This window comes from Mandrillus leucophaeus, unplaced genomic scaffold (genome assembly GCF_000951045.1).
Source record: "Mandrillus leucophaeus isolate KB7577 unplaced genomic scaffold, Mleu.le_1.0 Scaffold395, whole genome shotgun sequence".
Taxonomy (NCBI): Eukaryota; Metazoa; Chordata; class Mammalia; order Primates; family Cercopithecidae; genus Mandrillus; species Mandrillus leucophaeus.
In genome coordinates this window covers 1,559,602-1,577,539 of record NW_012104198.1, presented here as the reverse complement: position 1 = coordinate 1,577,539, position 17,938 = coordinate 1,559,602, and positions in this window count along the sequence as shown.

Genomic DNA, 17,938 nt, shown 5'->3' with positions numbered 1-17,938 from the left:
TGGTCTTTCTGGTGGGGACTCTGTCAGAGTCCCCTGGTGATGCAGGATATCACATGGCAATGGGGTTGAGTGTGCTAGTTCAGATCTCTCTTCTACTTCTTATAGGGCCACCAGTCCCACTCCCATGGTAACCCATTACTCCATTAACTCATTAATCCATTCATGACAGCAGAGCCCTCATGACCCAATCACCTCTCAAAGGCCCCACCTCGTGACATTACCACATTGGGGATTAAACTTTTACATGAATTTTAGTGGGGACAAATACTCAAACCATAGCAGTGACCTTGGGCAAGTCACCTGTCCTCTGTGAGTCTCATTCAAATGCCCATCTTGGAGGATATCTGTGCATCTTTGCCATGTGTTGTGACACGGTTTGGCTCTGTGTCCCCACCCAAATCTCATCTTGACTTATGATCCTCAGGTGTCGAGGGAGGGAAGCGATTAGATCATGGAGGCAGTTTCCCCCATGCTGTTCTTGTGATAATGAGAGAATTCTCATGAGATCTGATGGTTTTTAAAATGGCAGTTTTTTTCCTGTATTCTCACTTCTCCCTCCTGCTACCTTGGGAAGAAGGTGCCCTTCCGCCATGATTGTAAGTTTCCTGAGGCCTCCCCAACCATGCAGAACTGTGAGTCAATTAAATATCTTTCCTTTATAAATTACCCTGTCTCAGGGAAGTTCTTTATAGTAGTGTGAAACGGACTAATACACATGTAAAGCTCTGGCTCCCAGCCATCCTTCAATAGGAATTTTCCGAGTATCTGTTATGTGCCCAGGTGCTGCTCTAAGTGCTAGGGATACAACAGAGAACAAAACCAACAAAGTCCCTAACCTCATAAGTTGATCAGTAAATATATAGCAGATCATAGTGTAGCAAGTGCTATATGTAAAAATAAGGCAGGGTCAGGGGAAGGACTATTCTGGTGGTGGAGGGATTATATTTAGGGTGAGTGGGAAAAACCTCACTGCCAGGGGTCATTTGAGCACAGAGCAGAGAGAAATGATGACAGAGAATCACACTCTGACCTTAGGGTTTGTATCCCGGATGCTTCCCCTGCCTGGGACACTCTATCCCCAGAGAGCCACGTGGCTGACTCCCTCATCTCCTCTGGGTCTCTCTCTTCCATATCTTCTTCATGGTGAGGTCTTCTCTGACACATTTGGAAAATGGTTGAGCATCACAATCAGTCTCTGCTTCCTCACCCCATTTAATTTCTCTCCATAGAACTTATCACCACCTGACATATATTTATTATATGTTAATTTAATGCTTTTTTTTTTTTTTTGAGACGGAGTCTCACTCTGTCACCCAGGCTGGAGTGCAGTGGCATGATGTTGGCTCATTGCAACCTCTGCCTCCTGGGTTTGAGCGATTCTCGTGCCTCAGCCACCTGAGTAGCTGGGATTACAGGTGCGCGCTGCCATGCCCAGCTAATTTTTGTATTTTTAGTAAGGACAGGGTTTGGTCATGTTGGCCAGGCTGGTCTCGAACTCCTGACCTCAAGTGATCTGCCCGCCTCGGCCTCCCAAAGTGCTGGGGTTATAGATGTGAACCACCACGACTGGCCCCACTGCCTGATTTTGTAAATAAAGTTTTATTAGAATACAGCCACACCCATCCCTTTGTGTATTGTGTATGGTGGCTTTCATACTACAACAGCAGAGTTGAGTGGTTGTGAAAGAGACAGTGTGGTCCTCATAGCTTAAACTATTTGTTATTTGGTCCTTCACAGAAAGAAAGTTTGCAGACCCCTCTTCTACAATACAAGCCCTGTGGAAGCAGAAATTTTGTTTCGTTTATTGCTGTCTCCCAGGTCCTAGTACGGTGCTTGGCATGTAGTAGGTCCTCAATAAATATTAGTTTACTGAATGAGTGAATGAATGTAGAAGAGTAATCAAAATAACCAGAAAACCAGGCCAGTCTTGAGTCTTGAATGCTGTGCTTAAAGGGCTTGGCTGTTCTTCCCTGGTGATCGGGGAAGGGGGTGTCCAGTGAGGAGGAAGGTGAGGGAAGCTCTCTGGATTCTGTCAGTGAGGAGGTTAAACAGCTGTTTCTACCATGAGATTACTATTATTCATGTTGCTATTATTCATACATTACTACTATGCATGTCCAATGTGCATGTTGGAGACATCATATGTAAGTATGGGCATGTGGGCACCATTTCTGAAAACCTGGTACTATTACCCAAAGTGGAATAGAGGCTGTTTAAGGGTAGGACCCCCAGGGTCACAACATGCAGTGAGTGATTCATGCTTCCCCCACCAAGCACCTGTGGAATCTGGAGAATTTAATGAACTTCCCTATACCTCAGTATCCTTGTCTTCGAAATTGGATATTAACAGATCTACCCTCATAGGGTTGTTTATGTATTTAAGGAGTTGGTTAACATGAAGTGTTTGGATCAGTGACACTCAGTAAACTATTAATGAATATTAGTGATTCTCCACTATTAACAACTCTCCATGATGTCCCCCCATGTGTGTATAATGTCACATAGTAAAGAATTTAACCTGCAAATTTAACCCCAAAGAGAGGTCTGTCCTTTGCCCTCAGATTCCAGTTGGTAATCTGTAAGGTGTCATGCCTGATAGGAGTGTCTTTATTTGCTTAGGGGCCCTGGGCCAGCCAGATTGAAGCAATGTGATTTAGGGTAGGGGCTTTGAGCCACACCAACAATGTGATTTAGGATAGGGAACTTGGTCCAGCCAGATGGTAACTATGTGATGTACAGCAGGGACTCTGAGCCACACCAACAATGGTGTGTAGGATGGGGGCTTTGGGTCATGAAGCTTTACCTCCTCAGGGCTGGAAACTGAGATCAGCCATGTGGGCAGTAACTGTCCCTACATGATGGAGCCCCAGTAAAGACTCTGGACACCAAGGCTTGGGTGAGCTTCCCTGGTTGGCAACACTACATGCATATCAATGCCAACAGAGTAATGTCCTAACTCTGTGGGAAGGGGCCAACTGGAAGGTCTATGTTTGCCTCCCGCCTGGACCCTGCTCTGTTTGTCTCTTCCCTTAGCTTATTTAAATTTTAACCTGTATCCATTCCTTGTAATGAACTATGTAGCTATGTATATAACAGCTTTCAGTGAGTTTTGTAAGTCCTTTTAGCAAATTATCAAAACTGAGGCTGGTTTTGAGAACTCCCCCTGCATTTACAATTGGTGTCAGTAGTAAGGATGGGTTTGTGTGAACTGTTCTCTCTAACTTTGCAGTTGGCTTTTTGAAAATGTGCAGAGTGTGGGTTTCCATGTATGCCTGGTCCGTTCCTGGCCTGACCCCTCGAGAGGCAAACTGTCCCATCATATCCTCCTCAGGAGACCTGTACCCTCTTCAGTTTCCTCTGTCACTGAGGCCGATGAGTAGGCAAGGCCACCACATCAGCATCCCAGGTATACCATTTTCTAGGGGGCGACAGGATTGGGTGTTTCTGACCTAAATGGGAACCTGGGAGGGAAGAAGATGTGCATTTCCCTTCTTCCTTCCCCAGACCTTTGTGGTGAATGCCCTGTCCTCACACCGCAGCCTCACACTGGGGCCAGAGATAGACAGATGGGACCTAGTCTATCATTGATGGTCATTTGGGTTGGTTCCATGCCTTTGCTATTGTGAATATTGCTGCAATAAAAATATGTGTGCATGTAACTTTATAATAGAATGATTTATATTCCTTTGGGTATATACCCAGTAATGGGATTGCTGGGTCAAATAGCATTTCTGGTTCTAGATCCTTGAGGAATCACCACACCGTCTTCCACAATGGTTGAACTGATTTACATTTCCACCAACAATGTAAAAGAATTCCTATTTCTCCACAGCCTCGCCAGTGTCTGTTGTTTCTTGACTATTTATTTATTTATTTTTATTTTTTTGAAACAGAATTTCACTCTTGTTGCCCAGGCTGGAGTGCAGTGGCGTAATCTTGGCTCACTGCAACCTCCACCTCCCGGGTTCAAGCGATTCTCCTGCTTCAGCCTCCCGAGTAGATGGGATTATGGGCTCCTGCCACCATGCCTGGCTACTTTTTGTATTTTTAGTAGAGATGGGGTTTCATCATGTTGACCAGGCTGGTTTCGAACTTTTGACCTCAGGTGATCCACCCACCTCATTCTCCCAAAGTGCTGGGATTACAGGCATGAGCCACTGCACCTGGCCATTTCTTGACTTTTTAATAATTGCCATTCTGACTGGCATGAGGTGGTATCTCATTGTGGTTTTCATTTGCAGTTTTCTAATGATCAGTGATGTTGAGCGTTTTTTCATGTTTGTTGGCTGCAAAAATGTCTTCTTTTTTATTATTATACTTTATGTTCTAGGGTACATGTGCACAACGTGCAGGTTTGTTACATATGTATACATGTACCATGTTGGTGTACTGCACCCATTAACTTGTCATTTACATTAGGTTTATCTCCTAATGTTATCCCTCCCCCCTCCCCCAACCCCACAACAGGCCCCGGTGTGTGATGTTCCCCTTCCTGTGTCCAAGCATTCTTATCGTTCAATTCCCACCTATGAGTGAGAACATGCAGTGTTTGGTTTTCCGTTCTTGCAACAGTTTGCTGAGAATGATGGTTTCCAGCTGCATCCATGTCCCTACAAAGGACATGAACTCATCCTTTTTTTATGGCTGCATACTATTCCATGTGCCATATTTTCTTAATCCAGTCTATCATTGATGGACTTTTGGGTTGGTTCCAAGTCTTTGCTATTGTGAATAGTGCTGCAGTAAATATACATGTGCATGTGTCTTTATAGCAACATGATTTATAATCCTTTGGGTATATACCCAGTAATGGGATGGCTGGGTCAAATGGTATTTCTAGTTCTAGGTCCTTGAGGAATCGCCACACTGTCTTCCACAATGGTTGAACTAGTTTACAGTCCCAACAGTGTAAAAGTGTTCCTATTTCTCCACATCCTCTCCAGCACCTGTTGTTTCCTGACTTTTTAATGATCGCCATTCTAACTGGTGTGAGATGGTATCTCATCGTGGTTTTGATTTGCATTTCTCTGATGGCCAGTGATGATGAGCATTTTTTCATGTGTCTGTTGGTTGCATAAATGTCTTCTTTAGAGAAGTGTCTGTTCATATCCTTTGCCCACTTTTTGATGCAGTTGTTTGTTTTTTTCTTGTAAATTTGTTTGAGTTCTTCGTAGGTTCTGGATATTAGCCCTTTGTCAGATGATTAGATTGCAAAAATTTTCTCCCATTCTGTAGGTTGCCTGTTCGCTCTGATGATAGTTTCTTTTTGCTGTGCAGAAGCTCTTTAGTTTAATTAGATTCCGTTTGTCAATTTTAGCTTTTGTTTTGTAATTGCTTTTGGCAATTTCATCATAAAATATTTGCCCATGCCTATGTCCTGAATGGTATTAAAGAAAATGTGGTACCATGGAATACTATGCAGCCACTAAAAGGAATGAGGTCATGTCCTTTGCAGGGACACGGATGAAGCTGGAAGCCGTCATCCTCAGCAAACTAACAGGAACAGAAAACCAAACACCGCATGTTCTCACTTGTAAGTGGGAGTTGAACAATGACACATGGCCACAGGGTGGGGAACAACACACACTGGGGCCTGTGGTGGCAGGAGAGGAGGGAGAGTATTAGGACAAATAGCTAATGCATGTGGGGCTTAAAACCTAGGTGATGGGTTGATAAGTGCAGCAAACCACCCCATGGCACACATTTACCTATGTAAAAAATGTGCACATTCTGCACATGTATCCTGGAACTTAAAGTAAAAAAAAAAAAAAGGATAAGACAGATGGGGCCTACTCCAAGGGGAATGAGGTTTCCCTCCCATGGGAAAGAAAAACATATCGATGCATAACAATGACAATAATCATAATATTACACATTAATAAAACATGTTGATCCTCTCATTCTTGTGCACATGGCTCTGTGCACACGTAGGTTTTTTTTAGGACACATTCTTAGAACTGTCATTGCTGCCTCAAGGGAGTCATTCATTCAACCAACACCTAATGAGTGCCTGTTGTGTGCTGGGCACTGTTCTAGGAAGTTGGGAGATGTCACGGGCATGAGGTCCCTGAGTTCTTTGCCGTTTTTCTTCAGAACATAAGCTCTCCGAACTGCTCAAGCTTCTCCGTCCAGAGTTGGTAGTGTGTAAGATGTTATGGGGTCTGTGTCCTATATGAGGTCTTTGAATTCTGTGGCAGGGTCTGTATCCCAGGGATGAGGTCCCTGAGCTGTTTGGGGAATCTTTGTCCAGGATATGAATTATCTGGTACATTGGGAGATCTGTGTCTCAGGATGTGAGGTGGGACCTGTTTGTGGCTCTGTGTCCAGGGTGTGAAGGCTTTGAGCTTTATGGGAGTCTCTGTTTGCAATATGAGGTCTCTGAGCTCTTTGCAGGTGGGGGGTTCTGTGTCTAGGATATGAGGTCTTTGAGTTGTTTGGGGATTTTATTTTTAACCAGTGGACGAGGTCTCTGAGATTTGGGGGGATACTTTTTCAGGGTGTGAAATTTTAAAACAGGTTGGGATTTTTTTTTCTAGCATGTAAGGTCTGAGTTCTTTGAGTGTCTGTATCCATGGATGTAATGTTTCTGTGCTGCTTGGGGGTTTGCAGCCCAGGGTGTGAGATCTGTGTTCCCGGGGAGTTTGTATCACAGTGTCTCTGGGCTCTTGGTAGGTCTGTGTTCACAGCATGAGATGTCTGTATATTTAGGGGTCTGAATCCTGTATTTGAGGTCTTCCAGCTATTTGGTGTAATCTGTGCAGAATTTGAGGTCTCTGGACTCTGGGGTTTCTGAACTCAGAGTGTGACCTCTCTGAGCTGTTTAGGGATCTGTGCCAAAGCGTAAGATCTATTAGCTATTTGGACTCTCTGTTTTATGAGGGTCCTGAACTAGTTGGCTGTTTTGCAGGGTGTGAGGTCTCTGGCTGTTTGGGAATTTGCATTCTTGATGTATATAGTTTTGGGTCTGTGTCTAAGATGTGGCTGTCTGCAGGTCTCTGAGCTGTTTCTGTGTCTGTTCTCAGGCTGTCATGTCTCTGAGGTACCTGGGGAGTCTGCATTCAGAATGTGATGTTTCTGCACACTTTGAGTACCTGTGCTTGAGAAAGTCAATCTCCTGAGCCATTTGGACATCTCTGTTTATGATATAAGATCTCTCAGCTGTGTGGCCATCTTTGTCCAGAGTATAAGATCTCTGAGCAATTTGGGGGTCCCTGTCCAAGGTGTGAATTGTTTCAGCAGTTTGAGGGTCCTCATCTCAGAGTGTGAGGTCTCTAAGTTGATTGTTTCATATTTAATGTCTGTCTGTTGTTTTGCGGTTGGTGCTCAGGGATGAGGCCTCTGAACTCTTTGGAGTTCTGTGTTCCAAGGTATGAGTCTGAAGTATTTCAAAGTCTGTGTTGGGGCTATGAAGTCTCTAAACTTTTTGAGGGTCTGTGTTTCAAGTTGTTTGAATCTGTGGTATTTGGGGTTTTGTATTCCAGGTGTGAGGTCTCTGAATTAATTAAGGGTATGGGTTCCAAGGTGTAAGTCTGAAGTACTTTCAGTCTGTTTAGGGTAGAAGGCCTCTGAAATCTTTGAAGACATTTTTCCCAAGGTTTTAGTCTGTTGTATTTGGGGTCCGAGTTCAGGATTTGGAGTTTTAAATGCTTGAATGATCTGTGGCCTAAGGTCTGAGGTAAGTGTTCAGGGTGTGTGGTTTCTGAAATCTCTGAGTGTGTTTCTTGGGGTTTGAATATGGAAAGGTTGGGTGTCTTTTTCAGAGTGTGAAGTCTCTGAACTTGTAGAGGGTTGCTGACAAGGTTTGGATTGGAGGTATTTCGGGGCCTGTTTTCAGGCTGTGTGGTCTCTGAGCTTTTAGTAGGTCTTTGTCCTAAGGTTTTAGTGTGAGTTATTTGGGCCTCTACTTAGGATGTGAAGTCCCTGAATTTGTAGAAGGTGTGTGTCCCAGGGATAGAGTCTGAGATGTTTGGGCATGTGTCCAGTAGAGTTCTAAGTTTGGGTTAAGGTATTTGGGGCCTGAATTCAGGGTGTGTGATACATGATCTTTAAGGGTCTGTATTGCAAGTTTTGAGTTTGAAGTATTTGGAGGTTTATGTTCAGAGTGTCAGGTCTGAATTTATGGAAGGTCTGTGTTGCAAGGTTTCAGTTTAAGGCATTTTGGGATCTTTAATCAGGTTGTAAGTTCTCAAGAATCATTTGAGTTTGCAATCCAAGGTTTGAGTCTGAGATATGTGGGTGTCTCTGTTCAGGATATAAAGTCTCTGAACTCTTTGAGGGTGTGTGTCTGAATTTTTTTTTGTCTAAGCTTTTGGAGGACTGTGTTCAGGGTGTGAGGCCTCTAAACTCTCTGAGGATCTGTGTCCCAATGTTGGAATCAGGTATTCGGGGGTCAATATCTAACTGTGTGATGTCTCTGGAAACATTGAAGGTCGGTGTTTTAATGTTTAAGTCTGATACATTTGGAGGCTCATATTCAAGTGTGAGGTCTCTGGAACTTTAGGAAATTACGAAGATTTTATGAGTCAGTCATTTAGTAGCAGTGTACAGGGTATGAGGTATCTGAACCTTTGGAGTTTCTGTATCCAAATACTTGGTTCTGAGGTATTTGGGGGTCTGTTGTCCGGGTGTGAGATCTCTGAACTTTTAGAGTGTCTCTGTACCATGCTTTTATTTTGAGTTATTTGGAGTTTGTATTCAGGGCAGGAAGTCTCTGAATTTTTGAAGTCTCTGAATGTTTAAAGTCTCTGTCCCAAGATTTGAGTCTGACGTTTCTGGGGATCTGCGTTCAGGATTTGGTGTCTCTACTATTTGAGGGTCTTTGTTCCAATTTTTCAACTCATTGTGTCTGGGAGTCCATGTTTAAGGTATGTTGTGTTTGAAGGCATTAAATCTGAGGTGTATTCGTGGTTTTCACACTGCTGATAAAGACATACCTGAGACTGGGAAGAAAAAGAAGTTTAATAGAGTTACAGTTCCACATGGCTGCAGAGGCCTCACAATCATGGCGGAAGGCAAGGAGGAGCAAGTCACATCTTACATGAATGGCGTCAGGCAGAGAAGGAGAGCTTGTCAAGGAAACTCCCATTTTTAAAACCATCAGATCTCGTGAGACTCACTCACCATCAAAAGAACAGCATGGGAAAGACCCGCCCCCATGATTCAACCATCTCCCACCAGGTTCCTCCCGTAACATGTTGGAATTATGGGAGCTACAAGATGAGATTTGGGTGGGAACACAGAACCAAACCATATTATGAGGCATCTGAGGTGAATGTTCAGGGTGTGGGGTCTCTGAATTTTAGAAGGTCTTTGTTCTAAAGCTTTAGTGTGAATTAGTTAAGGTCTGAGTTGGAGTTTGAGCTGAGTAATTTTTTTAAAATCACTGTCCCAAGTTTGGGTTGGTGGTATTTGTGGTCTTTGCTCAGGGTATGATGTCTCTGAACTCCTTGAGGGTCTATTTTTGCAAGGTTTGAGTCTGAGGACTTGGGGGTCAGTATTCTAGTCAAGAGGCCTCTCAAATTTATGAGAGTCTGATGTTTGAGTCTGAGGCACCGAGGATCCTCTGAACTATTGAGGATCTGTGTCCCAAAGGATGAGTTTGGAGTATTTGGGGGTCTGTGTTTAATATGTTAGTTCCCCGAACTCTTGGAGGATCTTGATTTTAACGTTTGAGTCTGAAGTATAAGAATGTATGTGCAGAGTGGTGTGGTGTATGTACTCATTCAAGTCTGTACCCCATGGCTTGAAACCAATGTGTCTGGGGGTCAATATTTAGGGTGTCAGGTCTCTCAATTTTTATTATGTCTGTGTCTTAATATTTGAGTCTGAGGTATTTGCAGGTTCATATTCAGAGTGCAAGGACTCTGAAATCTTTGAGAGTATGAGTTAGAAGGTTTAAGTCTGAGGTGTTGGGAGGTCAATGGTCAGACTGTTTTCTCATATCTTTGAGGGTTCATATTTGAATGCTTGAGTCTGACACATTTTGGGGATCTATATTCAGGGTATACAATTTCTGAAGTATTGGGGATCTGTGTCCCAGGGTATCAGTCTATGGTATTTGAGGGTCTCTTCATAGTGTTAGGACTTTGAACGCTGAGGAATCTGATGCATGAGTCTGAGGTCTGGGGATCTGTATTCAGGGAGTGCGGTCCTTGAACTCTTTGAGGGCCTGTTTCCTGAACTTTCAACCTGAGCTATCTGGGGATCATTGCTCAGGGTGTGAGGCCTGTAGACTTTTAGAGTGTGACGGAGGCTTTGTGTGCCAATTTTTGGGTCAGTGTTCAGGGTGTGAGGTCCGTGAACTTTCTAGAGAGTCTATATCTTAATGTTTTAGATATAAAACACATATAAAAGGGGTGTGTCGTATTTGAGCTCATTGACTATTGTGTCACAGGGTTTAAATCTGAGTGTCAGTGTTCAGGGTGTGAGGTCTCTCAATTTTTAGAGGACCTTTAACCCAAATTTTTAGGGTCAATTATTTGGGGGTCTAATTTTAGGGTGTGAAGTCCATAATTTTTAAGGGTCTCTGTTTCAAGTTTGGGTCAGTGATTTTTGTGGTATTAGAGTGTCTCTGTACCATGCTTTTATTTTGAGTTATTTGGAGTTTGTATTCAGGGCAGGAAGTTTCTGAATTTTTGAAGTCTCTGAATGTTTAAAGTCTCTGTCCCAAGATTTGAGTCTGACGTTTCTGGGGATCTGCGTTCAGGATTTGGTGTCTCTACTATTTGAGGGTCTTTGTTCCAATTTTTCAACTCATTGTGTCTGGGAGTCCATGTTTAAGGTATGTTGTGTTTGAAGGCATTAAATCTGAGGTGTATTCGTGGTTTTCACGAATGTTTGACATTTGAATTCTCTGAAGGTTTGTTTCTCAACACCTAAGACCAAGGTAAACGGGAGTCTGCGTACTCGGCATGAGGTCTCTTTACCCCTTGAGGGTATGTTTCAAGGTTTGAGTCTGATTTGTTTGGGTCTGTGTTCAGAGTTTGAGATCTGTGAACTTTTTAGAGGGCCAGTGTCTCAATATTTGAGTCTGAGGTATGTGGGCCTATGTTCAGGTTGTGAGGTGTCTGAGCTCATTGGCGTTTTGTGTCCAAGATATGAGTCAGAGCTATTTGGTGACCTGTGTTCAGAGTTTGAGTTTTGAAAGTCTGAGTTTCAAGGTATGAATCTGAGGAATTTCTGTGTCTGCTCATGAGATGAGTTCACGAAACTATTGCGGGTCTGTGTTTTAAGTTTTGACTCTGACATATTTGGGGTGTGTACTTGGGTGTGAGGTCCTTGAACTTTTAGGTGTGATCAAGGCTTTTTGTATCAATTTTTTGGTCAATGTTTAAGGTGTAAGGCCTCTGAATTTTCTAGAGAGTCTGTATCTTAATGTCTTAGTCTGAGGTATTTGGAGGTCTGTGTTCAGGGTTTAAGGTCTCTGAACTCTTTGGTAGTTTGTGTCCCAAGAATTGAGTCTAAGGTATTTTGGGGGCCTTTTTTTTTTAAGATTTGAGGTCCCTGATCTCTTTGAGAGTCTGAGTCTCAAGTTGTATCAATTGGTATCTGTTCCAATTTTTGTGTCTAAAATATTTGGGTGTTCATAAGGAAGACGTGTTTTGTTTAAATTCATTGAGGTTCTGTGTTTCAGTGTTTGAGTCTGAAGTTTGTGGGGGTCAGTTTCAGAATGTTAAGGGTATCTGAATTTTTATAGGTCTTTGTTACAGAGTTTTAGCATAAATTATGTGTTGTCTGAATTCAGGGTGTGAAGTCTGTGGTTTTTAAAAGGTCTCTTTCCCACTTTTGGGTCAGTGGTATTTGTGGTCTGTGCTTAGGGTGTGAGGTCTCTGCATGCATTGAGGGTTTGTGTTCCAAGGCTGCATCTAGGTACTTGGTGGCCAGGGCAGCGGGGGGTGTCTGTGTTCAGTTTGTGAGGCCTTTAAAATCTTTGCAGGGTTGTACTTTAACGTTTAAGTCTGATATATTTGGGGATTTTCATTCAGGGTATGAGGTTTCTTTATTATTGAGCCTTTGTGTCCCATGGTATATGTTTGTGCTGTTTAGGTTTGAGTTTTAGGTGTTTTTGAAACCTGTATTCGGAGCATGAGGTCTCTGAACCTCAGTCCCAGGATGTGAAGTTTCTGAGCTGTTTGGGATTCTCTAAACCAGCGTCGATGACCTGTTCCTGTTTGTGGGTCTGGTTCCAGGGTGTGTGGACTGGGCACTGTTGTGGACTCTCTAAGGTATGAGAGTCTTGGAGCTATTTTAGGATCTGTGTTTAAAGTGTGAGGTTTCTGAACATTTTTTGGATCTTTTTTCAGAATGTTAGGTCTGTGAACTCTGGGGAATCTCAGTTAATGTTTGAGTCTGAAGTATCTGGGGATATGTGTTCAGAGTGTGAAGCTTCTGAACTCTTTGAAGGTGTGTCCCAAGGTATGAGTGTGATGTACTTGGGCTGTATGTTCAAAGTTTAATGTCTGTGAACTTTTGGAAGGTCTGCATCTCAATATTTGAGTAATTTTAATTTGTGGGTCTGTGCTCAGGGTGTGAGGTCTGTGAATTCTTTGAGGGTCTGAGTCCCAAATCTAAGGTATTTGTGTGTCTCTGTTCACGGGGTGAATCTTGAAGTCTTTGAGGGTCTGCATTCCAAGGTTTTGAGTTGGAAGTGTTTGGTTGTCCGTGTTGAAAGTGTGAGGTCTCTGAATTGTTTGAGAGAGTACATCTTCTCTGAACTCGTTCAGAGTCTGTGTTCAGGGTGTGAAGTCTCTTAACTCACTGAGGGTCTATGTTCCAAAGCTGAGAATCTCTTAATTCTTCAAGAGCAGTGTTTCGGCCAGGCGCGGTGGCTCACATCTGTAATCTCAGCACTTTAGGAGGCCGAAGTGGGCAGATCACGAGGTCAGAAGTTCGAGACCAGCCTGGCCAGCACAGTGAAATCTAGTCTCTACTAAAAATACAAAAACAAAAACAAAAAAAACAAAACAAACAAACAAACAAACAAAAAACATTAGCCAGGCATGGTGACATGTATTGGTAGTCCCAGCTACTCGGGAGACTGAGGCAGGAGAATCACTTGAACCCGGGAGGCAGAGGCTGCAGTGAGCCAAGATCACGCCACCACACTCCAGCCTGGGTGACAGAGTGAGACACCGTCAAAAACAAAAAACAAAAAACAAAAAGCAAAACAAAACAAAACAAAACAAAACAGTGTTTCAAGATTTCAGTCTGAGTACTAGGGCCTATGCTCTCATGTTTTGTCCCTGATAACTGGGGTGAGAGGGGTGTGTGTTCTTGTTCCAGGGTGTAAGGATGCTGAACTGTTTAGGGCTTTGCGTTCAGGGTGTGAGGTCTGTGATTTGTGCCGAGGTATCTGTCTGGTTTGAGATCTCTGAGTGTCTGTGAATTTGTGTTTAGTGTGAGAGGTTGCTGAGTTCTTTTGGTGTCTTCGTGCAGAGAGTGAAGTCTTTATGCTGTTTGGTCAGTTACAGGGTGTGAAGTTTCTGAGCTGTTTGGGATTCTCTAAACCAGCGTCGATGACATGTTCCTGTTTGCGGGTCTGGTTCCAGGGTGTGTGGACTGGGCACTGTTGTGGACTCCCTAAGGTATGAGCTCTTGGAGCTATTTTAGGATCTGTGTTTAAAGTGTGAGGTCTCTGAACATTTTTTTGAATCTGTGTTCCCGGCTTTGAAGTTTTTAAACTCTTTGGAACACTGTGTTTCACAGTGAGAGGTCTCTTAGATTTTGGGATTCTTTGGCCAGGTTATGAGGTATTTGTTCTGCTTATGGGTCTGTGTTCAGTTTATGAGGTCGTTGGCTAATTGTGTGTCTATGTGCCAGGTAGAAGACCATTTAGCTTTGGAGTTCGTTGTTCAGAGAGTGAACTACCTGGAGTTTTGAAGGTCTGTGGACAGAATGGGGGTCTGTGCCCATGGTGTAAAGTCCATGATCTCTTTTGGTGTCTGCGTCCCAGAAGGTGAGGTTTTAAGCTGTTTTTGAGGTTTTTGAGGGGGCTCTCTGACCATGACGTGAGTTGTCTGAAGACTTTGACAAAGTGGTCCAAGGTGTGAGGTTTCTAAGTTAATTGTGGGTCTGTTTCCCAATGTTCAAGGTCTTTCACCTGTATGGGGATCTGCGTTCAGGTTCAGAGGTCTGTAAATCTGTTTTTAGGTCTTTGCACTGGATATTAGATGTCTGAACTGTTTGTTTCTTTCCTAGCATGAGATTTTTCAGCTTTTTGGAGGTTTGTGTTCAGGCTGTGATATCTATAAGCTCTGTGGGGATCTGTGTCCCAAATTTTAAGGTGTCTGAGGTCTTCTGGGTCTGGATTCTTGGTGTGAGGTCTCAGAACACCCCTTGTTCCAAAGTGTAAGGATGCTGAACTGTTTGGGAGTTTGTGTGCAGGGTGTAAGGTCTCTGAATTCTTTAGTTGTCTGAATCTGTGGTCTGACTGTGGGTGAAGTCTTGAGCTCCTTGGGGGCCTTTCTCTCAGGGCGTGAGTTTTTTGTTCTTTATACAACTCTGTGGTCTAGGATGTAAGATCTACTTACTGTTTGGTGGTCTGATTCTTATCGTATGAGTTCTGTGGCTTCTAGGGAGTCTGTGTTCAGGGTGCGGATTCCTTGAGCTGTTTGCAGGGATTGTGTAGACTCTACACTGTAGAGGGTTTGGGAATCAAAGCTATAAGAGTATATTATCAGCTTTCTGAAGAGTTTGATGGTCTATTTTCCAGTACGTGTTTTCTATGGCTCTTTGAGGAAGGGTTCTGTGCCCCAGAATGTGAGGTATCTGAACTTTTGGTGAGTCTGTTTAGCATGTGAGTCTTGTGAGCCTTTTGGAGGTCTGTTCCAAGGGCATGAGGTTTTTGAGTTCTTTGGTGTTCTGTTTACAGGATATGAGCTCTCTGAGCTGTTCACATGTCTGTCAAGAGTGTGAGTTGTATAAGTTGCTTGGAAGAAGTGGTCCAAGGTGTGGGCTCTCTAAGGTCTTTGGGGTTCTGTATACAGGGCTTTAAGTCTCTGACCTAGTTAAGGGTCTTTGCCTAGGCTTGGAGGTCACTTAACTTTTCTGACATCCATTCCCAAAGTAGTGAAGTCTATAGATATTTAGGGGTCTAGATCCTCAGTGTAAAATGACTTAACTCTAAGGGTGTGTTTGTCCCTGATGTGAGGTCTCTGATCTATCTGAGTATGTGCGACCCAGGGTGTGATGTTAGCAAGCTGTTTGAGGATCTGTGCCAGAGTGTGAAGACTCTTTGCTGTTCAGAGTTGTCAATTCTGGGTGTGAAGTCTATGAGTTGCATAGGGGTCTGTGTCCTTCTAGGATTTGGGCTCTGTGTTACTTATAGATCTGTATCCATAGTGTGAGGCCTATGGGGGTCTCTTTCCACAGTGTGAAGTCCCTCTGCTGCTTCAGGTTTTTAGTCCCGGGGTGTCAGGTCTATGAACTCTTTGGGGTCTGAATCTAGTCCTTTGGCTTCAGCCCCTCTGGGGATTCATCTCTAGAGCGCATAAAGGTAGGCAGGGAGTAGGCAGGGGTGGGGATGAGGAGTGAGGGATGGAATAGGCCTCTCCCAGGAGCGGTGATGGAACAGCCCACTTTGGGAAGTTCCAATGAGTAGGGGCCACCCATTTCAAGATAAATTATTGTGTGTGTTGGGTTTGGTGCTGGGGAAGACATACAAGGGCCACTTCACCTTGGCAGTGGATCTATGACAGCCCTTGATGGACACAAAGGTTATTCTGTCTTGAGTGTCTTAAGTCTCCATCTCCTCCTCCAAGCTGCTTCTACCCAGCTTCATGAAAACACCTGTTTTCGGTTTGCTGTGGCCATATGCTCAGTGTCCTCTAGTGCTATTTCTTTTTACCATTCCTCCTCTCTGTATCTAGGCTATGGGATTGTACCCAGGGTCAGGCAATCAGCTTTGGTATGAGGAAGGCACGATGGAGGAACTTTGTGGTTCCTAATTGACCTATGAATTTCCTGTGAGCAGATCCTATCCCACCTTCAGGACAAGGTGTTATGTTTCATCCTTTGATAACTTGGCCAGAAACACTGTTATCACCCACTGTGTGATTCCATCACAAGTTAGTTGAAGCCACTGAGTCCACAAATGCAATGAAAAGAAAACGTGAAGGTGATGATGACTGTGACTCCATGTGAAGAGGATGATGATGGCTTAATGCAAGTCACAGATGGTACTAGCTCCTATTCTGAGGTATAGAAAGGGAGTATTCAGGATCTTACTAAGGATGAGGTATTTGATGCAGTGTGTTCTCTGTACCCTTCCACTCCCTTACACCTCTGGGTTACTCTCTGTATTACCTTTTATTTTACTTGGTTGTAAGTTGTCTGTGAGCTTTTTAGGGTCCCCCACTATACTTTGTCATCTTTGGAGTCGGTGCTAATATCTTAACCTTGTTCCATCAGTGCACAGTCCCTGTATGGAGGTGTTTATGTTAAATTGGAGTTTTGTTATGTTTATGTTAAATTGGCTGAATGTGTTTGTAAAACCTGGGTTAAATATGACTATTTTAATGTCCTTTTAAAATGAAATGATTACAATTGACAAGTCGAATTAGTCAAAGTTCTGGCAAAAAAACTTGGCTCAAATTTCCATTTCTAAAAACAACTAACTTGGGGAGATCTGGTTTACTATTGCAGCAGAAGTCCATTATAGCCTGTCTCTCTGGTTGACTACAACTCAAAACTCTGGACAAAATATAAAAGCAATTACTTGAGGATTCTGAAAAGTAAGCTAAAGCAGTTGGATTGTGGAGGTGAGGCAAAACTTACAGAAGCTATTGGGATTATATTACTGGATGTCTTCATTTTTTATTTCATGATGTTGACCCCAGTCCAGGTAGTGCAGGTGACTAATACTCTGAGAGAAACACTATCCTTTGGCCAGAGGAAACAGGAATAGGGATCCATATGAATCCTGTGCAAGTCTTAGCCTAGCCCCTGAGCTATGCATGTGTAGAACAGGCCAAGACCAGTGTAGCAAAGACTGAGGGAACTGAGCTGTGATTTGAACTGCCTTCTCTAGTTTAAGACTAACATCTGAACTATACATGTACAGAATAGACACAAACCAAAGTAGCAAAAGCTTAGAGAGTTGAACTGAGATTAGAACCACCACTCATAGGGGAAGAGATAGAAGTTCAGTTATGACTCTAACTGGGTTGATTTCCTGCTAAAACTAAAATATCAACATTCTTCAAAGGACCCAGAATCTACAGAACATACTATATATAATGCCCAAGGCACCAATCAAAATTTGCTTGACTATAGTAACTATTTAGCTATGTAAAAGCACATCAAAACATCATATTGCATACTATACATATATAAAATAAAATAGTAACAATAATCAAAAACAAAAAACGACAAAACTACTGGGAAAAAAACCTGCAAAATGCTTCCAGTTCTCAAGGGAAAAGACTAATGCCATCCCCAAGATGACCTAGTTGTTGGAAATTTCAGAAAAAGACTTGAAAGTAACTATTTTAACTGTGTTCCATGAGGTAAAGGAAAATATACTTGAATTTAATGAAAGTGTAGGAATTCTCAGCAGAGAAATAGAAATTTTAATGAAGAATTACATGAAAATGTTAGCACTGAAAAATAAAGTATCTCAAAAATTTCACGGTATGGGTTAAAATAGAATAATGGAGGCCAGGCATGGTGGCTCACGCCTGTAATCCCAGCACTTTGGGAGCCCGAGACAGGTAGATCATGAGGTCAGGAGTTTGAGATCAGCCTGGCCAACATGGTGAAACCCCATCTCTACTAAAGATACAAAAAATTAGCTGGGTGTGGTGGCACGCGCCTGTAATCCCAGCTACTTGGAAGGCTGAGGCAGGAGAATTGCTTGAACCTGGGAGACAGAGGTTGCAGTGAGCCGAGATCATGCCATTGCACTCCAGCCTGGCGACAGGGCGAGATTTTGTCCAAAAAA